Source organism: Calliphora vicina, chromosome 2 (genome assembly GCF_958450345.1).
Source record: "Calliphora vicina chromosome 2, idCalVici1.1, whole genome shotgun sequence".
Taxonomy (NCBI): domain Eukaryota; kingdom Metazoa; phylum Arthropoda; class Insecta; order Diptera; family Calliphoridae; genus Calliphora; species Calliphora vicina.
In genome coordinates this window covers 47,443,688-47,456,612 of record NC_088781.1, presented here as the reverse complement: position 1 = coordinate 47,456,612, position 12,925 = coordinate 47,443,688, and the positions used below count along the sequence as shown (strand labels likewise).

Here is a 12,925-nt window from a genome sequence, read left to right as displayed (position 1 = left end):
TAAAAAAAGTGTAATTTCCTTTAAAAAAATTATTACTTTTTTCAAAAGTACTTTTCTTTAAAAAAGTACTTTTTTTTCAAAAGTACTTTTTTTCAAAAAAATTCTGTTTGTAAATACATATAATAATTAAGTTCCAAAATGTTTTTTTTATCAAAAAAAATAATATTTTTTGCAATTTCAAAAGGTCAATTATTCATAATTCATTAATTTATTAAACTGTGATTTATTACCTGGACAAAAATTCCTGTGAAAATGTAATTACCTAGACCATGCTGCCTATTTATTAAATAAAACCACTTAAATGATTAATTGGTTTATTAAAGCAAAATTTTATTTAATCCTCAAAAAATTGGAAATATTCCAGCAAACTCGATATGGCTTTCATATAAAATATAACAAATTGTCATATTAATTAAGTAACCTAACACATATGTGCTTCCTTTTTAATATGAATTTCAGTTTTTAACTCTCTTATTATTTTCATTCATTAATTTATTACTTGCCATAAATTTCATTAATTTCCTGCCATAAGTTTTTTTCTCATTTTGCTATTAAAACAAACTTAACTTTACTGCAATATTAGCAGCACGTGCGTGTGTTTTTTCACATAAAATTAAATCAAAAATGTATAGCAACAGGATGGCGAGGCGAAACAAAAAACAAACTCAGCAGGAAAACATTATTATTAACTAAGAAAACAGGATAAAAAAAAAATTCATAAAACTATAGGAAAAACTGCACTAATTTCGAGCACGTGAAAGTCAACAAGGATAATGTTTTTTATTATACAGAGTCTAGCACAGTTTACTCGGGGGAGCTAAAATATATTCATTCATATCTTTATTCATTGATACATACACCATTCATACAGATACTTTGTTTTAACCCACACAATTGATGGGAGACACGCTATTAACACCAACGCAACTTGGCAACAAGTTTAAGAGAAAAAAAATCACGTTCTTGATGGTAATTTTTCAGCCCCATTGAGGCAAAAAAGAAACAAGTCCTTATTTCTTAAAATAATCAAAATCCTTAAACTGAAACTTATTTTCCATTATATATTTTCTATAAAAAAACATTGACTTTAAAATTAATTTAAATCAGCAATTTTTCCAGAATAGGGCTGCTCTTAATATTTGTTAAGTGCTTGGTAGCTGTAGTGTCTTAGTTACTAAGTTCATTTGCTTTACTCCTTTCACTGTTCAAACCCATCACCCTCCATCTCTTGGCAAATCTTGACACTTGACAAATATGTCTGTATGTTATACATAAGATCAACTGTCAACTATAAAAGTTGGCTAATAACAAGCTACTTGCAGAATTATATCTTGATTGATAAAAGCGTAAAACTTTTTTTTCATATTGCTTAAACTTGACATCGTTAGTTTTAAATTGTTTTTTTTTTTTTGTTGTTAGACTTTTTTTATTAAAACAAAGCGGAAGTTGTAAGAAGAAACTAGCTTATTTTAAAACATGATTTCAATGGAATTTCCTAACAAGTGTTTTATAAAAAATAAAATAAAAAAAAAACATTTGTTTTCTATTAAAACGTGCTCTTGTATTGATTGTCTAAATAAAACAATAATGGAGAAAATTTAATAACAATAATAATGATTAAGAAAACAAATTAAAGTTTATTTAAGTTTAATCAACAAGCTGGGTTTAATGCCTTGAGGTATTCAAAAGAGTTTCAAGGAATATTTAACCCATTAGGGGAGGCTGTAATAAACTGAAGCTAAGTCCGCTTTTACAATGCAGAAATTGAAAGGCAGACATTTTTCTCATTCTCTTTTGAACTAACTTAAACCTGTGTAAAACACACTCTACCTCTTCAACTCCTCGCCCACAAACTTCGTCTGTCTGCCTTTCAATTTCTGCATTGTAAAAGGGGACTAAGCTAGAATTTAAAAAATGTAAAAAATCTATAAATTGTACTAAAAAGTACTTTTTACTTTCTACAAAAAAGTACTTTTTTACTTTGTACAAAAAGTACTTTTTACTTTCTACAAAAAAGTACTTTTTACTTTCTACAAAAAGTACTTTTTACTCTATACAAAAAAAGTACTTTTTAGTCTCTATAAAAAAAAAAATACTTTTTATTTTCTACAAAAAAGTACAGTAATTTTTACCTTAAAAATCTTTACAATTTGGGAAATTTATCAAAAATAATATAATGGTACTATTTGTGGAATTACTTTTTATGGAAGAGCTTTTGTACTTCAAATTTTGTAAATAAAAATGTACAAAACCGCAAAAATGGTACTTTTTTAAAAAAGTACTTTTATATAATAGTACTTTTTTACATTTTATAAAAGTATTTTTGGGCTCCAATTGTTTAAATTATTTAAAAAAAATAAAAAAAAAAATCAAAAAGTACTTTCTAAAAAAGTACTTTAATACTCTAAAATAATATAATAGTACTATTTGTAGAATTACTTTTTATGGAAGAACTTTTGTGCTATAAATTTTATAAATAAAAATATACAAAATCGCAAAAATGGTACTTTTTTAAAAAAGTACTTTTATCTAATAGTACTTTTTTACTTTTTATAAAAGTATTCTTTGGCTCCACTTGTTTAAATTTCTAAGTATATTAAACAATAAATAAAATTTCAAAAAGTACTTTCTAAAAAAGTACTTTTATACTCCAAATATACAAAACTGAGTAAATGGTACCTTTTTAAAAAGTACTTTCATCTAATAGTGAAACTTTTGTTAAAGTACTCTTACAATTAGTATATAAAAAGTTGTACTTGAGGAATTAACAAAATTTCCAAAAAAAACTACTTTTGTAAAGAAAGTACTCTTTTCAAAAAACAATAAATTAGCATTAATAAATTTATAATTTCCATTAATATTGTGTCAGCATATTTTTTCCAAAACAATTATTTGATAAAGGTTATTTATGTAAAAATAAATTTTTGAATTCAAAATGTAAATTTCCAAATAAAATTATATTAAACATGTCGTTTAATTAATTTTCCTAAAAAGTACTATTTCAAAATAGTACTTTTGTATTAAAAATTTAAAAGTTTCTTTAAATTTAAAAATAATATTAATAAAAAAATGCTTTATTTCATAAGATAAAAAAAATTGGTACTATTTTAAGAAAGTACCTTTTTCCAAAAAAAAGTACTTTTTGTCCAAATGTATAAATTTATCAAACAATAAAATTACGACTGTACAAAAAATTACTTTTTTCAAAAGTTCTAAAATATAGTACCTTTTGGTACTTTTTGTACAAAAATGTTTAAAATTGTTGAAACATTGAAACCAGAAATTTAGGGAAAAGATGCTTTGTTTGGAAATTTTACAAAAATTAAGCTTTTTCAGAAGACATTTCTTTCAAAGTTTTTAAAAATAGTACTTTTTTAAGAAAGTACCTTTTTTGAAAAAGTACTTTCTGTCAAAATACTTTCAACCAAACAATAAAATCATACCTTTACAAAAAAGGTACTTTTTCAAAAGTTTAAAAAATAGTACCTTTTCACAAAAGTACTTTTTGTAACAAAATTTTTTTTAACTTTACAACAGAATTATAAAGAAATATTTTACTTCAAACTTAGAAAAAATAGTACTTTTTTAACAAAATTTTTAAAATTTTTACTTAAAAGTACTTTTTTCTAAAATTTTAAAAAATAGTACATTTTCTTAAAAGTACTTTTTGTATCAAAATGTTTAAACTTTTTCAAACATTACAACAGAATTATGAAGAAATTTATATATTACTTCAAAACTTGGAAAAATAGTACTTTTTCAAGATAGTACTTTTTTATCAAAGTACGTTTTTAGCAAAATTTACACATGTTTCAAACATTAAAATCAGAACGAAAGAAAGGAATAAATATTTTATTTCAATAAAGGACTTTCATTTCAAACGTTTACAAAATTAGTATAAAAGGTATTTGTTTCAAAGTTTACAAAATAGTACCTTTTCAAAAAAGTACGTTTTTATCAATAATTTTCAATGTTTCATATATTAAAAACAGAATTGTAAAAAATTAAATATTTTATTAAAAAAAAGTAGTTTATTTAAAAAGTTTACATAAATAGTACTTTTTCAAAAAAGTACTTTTTCTGAAAAGTACTTTTTCTGAAAAGTACTTTTTTAAGTTTTCAAACTCTAAAACCTGAATTATAAACAAATATTTATTTTATTTCAAAATTATGCAAAAATATTGCCTTTTCAGGAAAGTACTTTTTGTCAAATTACTTTTTCCAGAAATTAAACAAGCAATCATAAACTTGTAATTTGTTTTCTTTTCCTTTGATACCATAATTTTCCCTTTAACAATAAATGTATGTATATTGTAGTGATTTTACCAACATTTTATTTGAAACTGCCATTTCTCTACAATAAATAAATTGATTTGATTGAAAAATTACTTTCCTAACAAGCTATTCTCTCAAACTCATTGCAATAAGTTGATTTTCTGCAGAAAGCACCTTATTTATTTTTTACCCATAAATACTCATATTCATTGCAATATACATATTTGTAATACAATTAGCTGCTGTTATTAAATATGAAAACAAATAAAAAATAAAAAATACATTTTACAATTTGTATTTAATAAAAATAACATTTATATTTTAAAGACTTTCATTATGTTTTTAAGTTATAGGCAGTTGGGTGCAAGGCAGGCAGACATACAAAGTCAGACAGATTTCAAATTAAGGGAATTATTGGCTCAATATTTGTTGAATTCTATTTGCGGCTGAAAGTTGGGATGTACTACTGTGTAGGCTTTGTGAAATAAAATGAAACAAGCCAAACATTTTGTTAAGACTAAAGGACTTATAAAGGGCTTCATAAAAATATATGTAAATAATTTTAATTTTGTATTCATAATAACAGTTATTTGCATAACAAAATAACAACAATGTGGTAATATTTAGAGGATTGGCATAATCATTGTGTTATAACAATCATTATTTAGCAATTATTGTAATGTTTGTCCATATAGTTGAATGAACTTGCGAAAAATCTGTAGCCGCAAGGTGATTTTAAATTCATATTTAACAAGTTTTTAATTCAGAGTTATTTTTGAAGGTTATCATAATAGTAAAGTTCATGAACCAAAGTTGAGCAATACAAATATTAGCCATCCTATTAAACAGGAGGCTGTTCAATTACAAGGACATTTGTTGAAACATTCAAGTTCTCGGTAAAGCTCTTGTTTACTGTTAATAAATATTAATTTTATTGGATTTATTTTACAAACAAGTTGGAATTTAGTTATGAGAATGGAAAATTACATTGTTTTATATTTTACTTTTCAATTTTAGAATTTCTCCAAAATATTGTGATTTTCTTAAAAAGTACTATTTTTTTTAAAGTACCAAATTACTTTTGTACCAAAATATCTAAGTTTTGACCATAAATGTTATGAAAATATTGTCTTCTTCAAAACTGTTTACAAAATTCTATAGTTTTATAAACAGTACCATTGTATTTTTGTACCAAAGTTGGTACTTTTTATTGAAAAATATTTTAAAATCTATTAAATTTTAGAAGTTCTTAAAAATATTACCTAAATGCAAGTGATTTTCTAAAAAAGTACTATTTTTTAAAAAAGTACCAAATTACTTTTGTACCAAAGTAGCTAAGTTTTGTCTATAAATGTTATAAAAACCTTGTGTTTTTCAAAACTGTTTACAAAATTCTAGAGTTTTATAAAAAGTACCTTTTTAAAAAAGTACCATTGTATTTTTGTACCAAATTTGGTACTTTTTGAGGAAAAACATTTTAAATTTTAGAGTTCTTAAAAATATAACCAATATGAAAGTCTTTTTCGAAAAAAGTACTATTTTTTCAAAAAGTACCATTGTTCTTTTGTACCAATGTAGAGAGTCCATAAATATTACGAAAATGGTGTTTTTAAAAAATATTACTGAAATGGAAGTGTTTTGTAAATATTACCTTTTTTCAAAAAGTACCATTGTATTTTTGTACCAAAGTTGGTACTTTTTATTGAAAAATATTTAAAAAATTGTTAAATTTTATAAGTTCTTAAAAGTATTACCAAAATGAAAGAGTTTTTCTAAAAAGGTACTATTTTTCAAAAAGTACCATTGTTATTTTGTACCAAAGTAGTTTCTCTTTGTTCATAAATGTTATGAAAATCTTGTAATTCTTCGTGTTCTTGAAAAATATTACCCAAATGGGAGTATTTTGCAAAAAAAAAGTACGTCTTTTGCAAAAAGTACCATTGTATTTTGGTACCAAATTTGGTACTTTTTGTTGAGAATATTTAAAAAAAATGGTAAATTTTAAAAGTTCATAAAAATTTTACCAAAATGAAACTGTTTTTCTAAAAAGGTACTATATGTCAAAAAGTACCATTGCTCTTTTTTACAAAAGTAACCTTTCTTTGTTCATAAATGTTATGAAAATATTGAACCAAAATGGGAGTATTTTGTATAAGTACTTTTTTTCAAAAAGTACCATTGTATTTTTGTACCAATTTGGTACTTTTTGTCATTAACATTGTTAAATTTTATAAGTTCTTTAAAATATTACCATAATGAAATTGTTTTTCTATAAAGGTACTATTTTTCAAAAAGCACCATTGCTCTTCTGTACCAAAGTAACCTGTCTTTGTCCATAAATGTTATGAAAATCTTGTGATTTTGTGTATTTGAAAAATATTACCAAAATGGGAGTATTTTTTTTTTAAAAAAGTAACTTTTTTAAAAAAAGTACCATTGTACCAAAATAAGTACTTTTTATCAAGTTCTTGAAAATTGTTTTCAAAATTATGTTGTATTGAACTTTTTGTTGAAATTTTTTCCTAAACAATTTTACAAAAGTACTTTTCTAAAAAAGTACTATTTTGCAAAAAGTACCAAACTAGCTAATTTAAAAAAAAAACTATTTACAAAATGCTCGATGATTTCTAGAATCTTGAGTTTTTTTTTGGAAAAAGTAGTTTTTTAAAAAAGTACCATTGTACCGAAAGAGGTACTTTTTGTCAAAAAATTTTTAATTCTTCAATTTCTTGAAAAATATTTACTAAACTATTGGTTTGTTTAATTAAAATTGGTGTTTTCAAAAGTACAATATTTCCAAAATATACTTTAGATATACTTTTGTACCAAAGTAGATATATTTTGCTGAAAAATATGTTCAATTCTTAAAGTTCTTAAAAACATTACCAAAATGAGGATGTTTTTCTAACAAATTAAAATTTTTGAAAAAGTACTTTTGTAGCGAAGTAGGTACTTTTTTTTAAAAATTTGGAAGTTTAACTGGAAAATTTTAAACTACTGAAAAATGTTTACAAAATTATTGTGTTTTGTTAAAAAGTACTAATTTTAAAAAAAGTACCATTATACTTTTGCACCAAATTGGATGTTTTGTAGAAAATTGATTCAAAATATGTTCAATTCTTGAAGTTTTTAAAAATACCACCAAAATAGAATGTTTTTCCAAAAAAGGTACTATTTTTGAAAAAGTACTTTTGTAGCAAAGTAGGTACTTTTTGTTAAAATTTCAAAATTTTTGAAATTTGCTTTTAAGATCTGGAAACTACTGAAAAATGTTTACAAAATTATTATGTTTTGTTAAAAAGTACTAATTTTAAAAAAAGTACCATTATACATTTTTTGCGTATTTTTAGTAGAAAAATGTTTTAAAATGTGTTCAATTCTTGTAGTTTTTAAAAATATTACCAAAATGAGAGTGTTGTTTTAAAACAAGTACTATTTTTGATAAAGTACTTTTGTTAAAATTTCAAAATTTTTTAAATTTGCTTTTAGATCTGGAAACTACTGAAAAATCTTTTCAAAATTATTGTATTTTGTTAAAAAGTACCATTTTTCAAAAAGTACCATTACACTTTTGGACCAAAGTGGGTATGTTTTGTAGAAAAATGTTTTAAAATATGTTCAATTCTTACCCCCATTTTCTCAATTTCAATTTCTGGTTATTTTTTATTGTGACGATAAACTGACAGTTCTCATACAAAAAACAATGTTAATTGGAGGTTTAACGATAACCAGATATTGAGAAAATGGTGGTTAAAGTTTTTAAAAATATTACCAAAATGAGGTTATTTTTCTAAAAAAAGTACTATTTTTGAAAAAGTACCAGAGTAATTTTGTACCAAAGTAGCTATCTATTGTTTAAATCACAACATTTTTTTACTTTTAGATATGGCAAAAAGATAGCAAAAAGTATCAAATTTTCATATTCTTAAAAAAACATTTGCGTAAATGTTCAGAAATAGTGAAAAGTACTTCTTAAGTATTTAAAACTTTTGAATTAAATTAAGTTAAAATTTGCTAAAAATTGTACCATAATCCTTTTTAGAATAAATTCTTTCAATTTAAATTCATTAATTTATCTATTTGCAACTATCAAGAGGTAAACAAGTAAAATTAATAAAAAAAAGTACTTTTCAAAGCACTAAAGTACTTTTGAAAAATAACATAAAATAATAGTCAATCTACATGTTTTTAAAGAATGTATGTTAAAAAATCTACAAATTTGTTAAAGAGTGCAAAAGTACATTTTTGTAAAAACAGCAATTAATTTAATTTCACAAAAAAAAGTAAAAGGTACTTTTTACAACAATAGTAGAAATTTGAAGAAATTATTTCAAGAAAATTTTACTTATAACAATAACAAATCTCCAATTTTTAAATAAAATTCTCAAATATTTTCAAATTAGTAGCAAAGTACTTTTTAAAGAAAAAAATTACAAAAGCAGATTTTTTAAAAAATTTTTAAATAAGCAACAATAGTACCCACACGTACTTTATTCAAAAAAAGCTACTAAAACCCTTAATATCGAAAATTTATAAAAAAGTATTTTTTTCGTCAAAACTGTAGCTAAGTCTTTTTTAACGGAATTATTGTAAAAAGCAATTTATTAAATTGTTTCCAAATCTTGGAAAATTAACGAATTTTCCTAATTGTTACTAAAGTCATTTTTTTACAAAAATTAAAAATAGAACAATTCTTTAAATTGTTTTCAAATATGAAAATTAGTTTTTCAAATTCCCAATAAGCACCAAAGACCCAAAAATTCAAACACTTGAATATTTTATTGGAATTTGTCTTGAATGCTAATATAATTATGTTTTAAACTTGAAAAATATTTGAAAAAATTAAATATGTTTCAAACTAAAAACATGTTCCTTTCTACAGGAGAATGCTATTGCTATAAAGTCTAATACAACTATTAATTCAATTGCTTGACTATAATTCAAGGCTTGAATTACACTTGCTTTCAACTTGAATTCCAGTAAAAATGCTTATTGAGTTGATATTTTTTCAAATTTCCTTTTTTAAAATGAAAATTTTAAATTTCTTTTAAGACTTTGTTCTAAAGAAAATATTGTTCTTGATACCTATATTAATTAATACAATATAATTATTTTACAACTCACTCACCTCTTAACTGATATTCCAATTTTGAAATGAAACAACTAAGAGTCGTTGCAGACTTGTATTGCAATTTAGCAGCCAATTTGTCTAATAAAATGTTGAAATATTTGTTTGTTTGTTTTGGTATTTTTTTTTTTTTTTTTTGGTTTTGTTTTACAAAAAGCACCACTTCACTTTAGTACCAAATAATGGACACTTAAAATAGTTTTGTTTTTTTATTTTTATTTTCAATAATCTACACTTCCTGGTAGAAACACAATTTGAAATGTTTTTCAAAGATTATTTTGTAGTTAGAGTTAAAATAATGTTTTTATTTTCTTAGTTAAAAGGTTTTAATTTAGTTTTATCGGCGTTTTTTTATTTTGTTGTAAATTTGTTTAATTCAAAATTTTAATGGTTTAACACTTTCATTTAGGATTTTTGTTTCCTTAAATTTTATAGAAAATGCCATAAAATTATATACAACACATTTGCAAATACTTTTTTTTTTATACAAAATATCCGTGCGTTCGTTTTTATTCCTTAAATTTAATTTTTTAATTAAAATTTCAGTTTGGAATAAAAACTGAATAAGCTTATTTTGCAAACGAAACGCTGTTTTAAATTTTCAATATTTTCAATTCAAACTTCTTTTAACCGTTACTGGATTTTTATTTATATTTATTTATTAATATCTTTTTTTAAAAAATTGTTGTTTTCTTTATGATTTTATTTAAATTATTATTGTTTCCGTTTTAACAAATCTTATTCCGACGATATCTCATATAAAACTGTTTGGTATTTTCCTCTGATTATTGTTAATATAGTCAAGATAAAATATGTTTTATCCTCCTTCTTATGGCTCTGTGTATTTTATTTCTGAATGTGGGTTTTATAGCGAGGGAAATTTTTTTAGATTCTATTATTTGCTCAAGAGATTTACATTCCACTTATTTACAATCCACATTAAGAATCTGTAGCTTTTTTAATATAAAACACTTGACCATACTCAAACTTTGTGTTTTTGATCATTTTTTGTTTTCGTAAATTTGTCAAATTGTTTAAATATACAGTGAGTAATAAAAGAGATTACAGATTAATTTTATTTACCCACTGTCTTAAGCAAACAATTTTAATATGATTCAACATTTTAAGAGAATATTTTAATTTGAAATCGATAAAAAATATAAAAAGTACCAAAATTTACAATAGCCAGTTTATTCCCCTGACAAAGCCTAATTAATATATTGCCTAGTTTCTAGCTATATTCCCTAGTTCAAATTGATCGTTTATCACTCCTATTAAAGACCTGAAAATTATCCTATCCAACCCAATTAGTAATCTGGCCACTTCATCTGCTACCCTCATTTAAAATAGTATTAAACGACTCTTTTTCAAAATAGTACCAAAATACTTTTTTATAAAATACTCAGTACTTTTATATAAAATTTAACCAAAAGATTTTTTACAAAATAATACCAAAGTACTTTTTCTAAAACAAGTACCAAAGTATTCGTTTTTTTAATATTGTAAAGGTACTACTTTTTAAAATAGTACTAAATAACGTTTTTATAAAAAGGTATTAAACTACATATTCCCAATTAAATTAAAGGTTTCTAAAAACTTTGTATACAAAAATAGTACCTTTTTAAAAAAATTTCAAAAAAGTACTTTCGATAAAAGATTTTATTATGGAATTTTTTAAAATGTTTAGCCCTTATTTTGAATCACTAGCACAATATAAATTTATTTAAAGTATAAAAAGTATAAATATCAAATAAAGTATAAAATTTTCTGAAAATAAGCGAATTCACTTAATTGTGAATAGATTCGAAAAGAATCAATCGATTTTTATGATCGATATCTCATTTTGTTCCTATTACATGTGGCTTTGCGATAAAGCAATAAACCCGAACAATTTCTGTCGTTTTCGATTTTTCATGAGTTTTTTAAAACAAAAAAATTTGATATTTTCACATAAAAAATATATTTTTTTGCATCAATTTGTTATTATAACTCCGAAACTACTGAGCCGATTGAAACACAATATATATATGAAAATTTGTACATATCTTGGGGAAAATATTTTCAAAATTCAATCAATCGAAAAAAGAACATTAACTACTCAATTTTATGTATATCCAACAAAAAAAGTAAAATTTTGTGAAAATGAGCGAATTCACTTAATTGTGAATAAATTCTAAAATAATCCATAGATTTTTATGATCGATATCTCATTTTGTTGCTATTATATGTGGCTTTGCGATAAAGCAATAATTCTACACAATTTCTGCGGTTTTTGATTTTTCATGATTTTTTTAAAACAAAAAAATTTGCTATTTTCACGTAAAAAATATATTTTTTTGCTTCAATTTGTTATTATAACTCCCAAACTATTGAGCCGATTGAAATGCATTATATATGTGAAAATTTGTACATAGCATGGGGAAAATGTTTTCAAAATTCAATCAATCGAAAGAAGAACATTAACTACTCAATTTAATGTATATAAAATAGAAAAGTAAAATTTTGTGAAAATGAGCGAATTCACTTAATTGTGAATTGATTTTTATGGTCGATATCTCATTTTGTTGGTATTATATGTGGGTTTGCGATAAAGCAATAAATCTAAACAATTTCTGTCGTTTTCGATTTTTCATGATTTTTTTAAAACAAAAAAAATTGCTATTTTCACATAAAAAATATATTTTTTTGCTTCAATTTGTTATTATAACTCCGAAACTACTGAGCCTATTGAAACACAATATATATATGAACATTTGTACATAGCATGGGGAAAATGTTTTCAAAATTCAATCAATCGAAAGTAGAACATTAACTACTCAATTTTATGGATATCAAACAAAAAAGTAAAATTTTGTGAAAATGAGCGAATTCACTTAATTGAGAATAAATTCGAAAATAGTCCATTGATTTTTATGATCGATATCTCATTATGTTCCTATTACATGTGGCTTTGCGATAAAGCAATAAACCTGAACAATTTCTGCCGCAATAGATTTTTCATGATTTTTTTAAAACAAAAAAATTTGCTATTTTCACGTAAAAAATATATTTTTTTGCTTCAATTTGTTTTTATAACTCCCAAACTATTGAGTCGATTGAAAAGCATTATATAAACGGATTAAAGGTTATGTAAATCTAAACTTTTCTAAATTTATTTTAATAATATCGGACTAACCGTTTTTGAGTTATCATAAATTATGTGGAGAAACGTCTAAAAAAATTCACAATTTTAGAAAAAAAACTTTTACATTGAATTTAAAATTTGGACCATATTTGTACTACTGGAACCACAATACATCAAAATTGTATAGTGGTTTAAAAAGCCTCTAAAATTTGTTTCGATTTTGGTGCCCTTTGTAAAGATTTTTGCTCCCACCAAATACAGAGCATTACCTTAGCGCCATAGATATTTGGCTTTGTTGTCAATTCGGCTGATTCGGGTTATTGTCATGGATCTATTTTTCATCGCAAGTAATGATTCGGTGCAAAAATTATTTTCTTTTATAGCGCTCAAGCAACATT

At 23.4% G+C, this 12,925-nt stretch overlaps 1 protein-coding gene across 2 annotated transcripts in view; it reads right to left on the bottom strand.

Annotated features, from left to right (window-relative positions):
* LOC135951923 (ras-related and estrogen-regulated growth inhibitor-like protein) overlaps positions 1 to 10,081 on the bottom strand; it is a 60,651-nt gene extending 50,570 nt beyond the window's left edge. The window contains exon 1 of one of the 2 annotated variants that reach the window (XM_065501671.1): positions 9,404 to 10,081. The gene's annotated coding sequence lies outside the window, so the exon portion shown is untranslated. The remainder of the gene's footprint in view (positions 1 to 9,403) is intronic. The other variant, XM_065501670.1, reaches the window with a different exon arrangement.
* Positions 10,082 to 12,925: the final 2,844 nt, after the last annotated feature.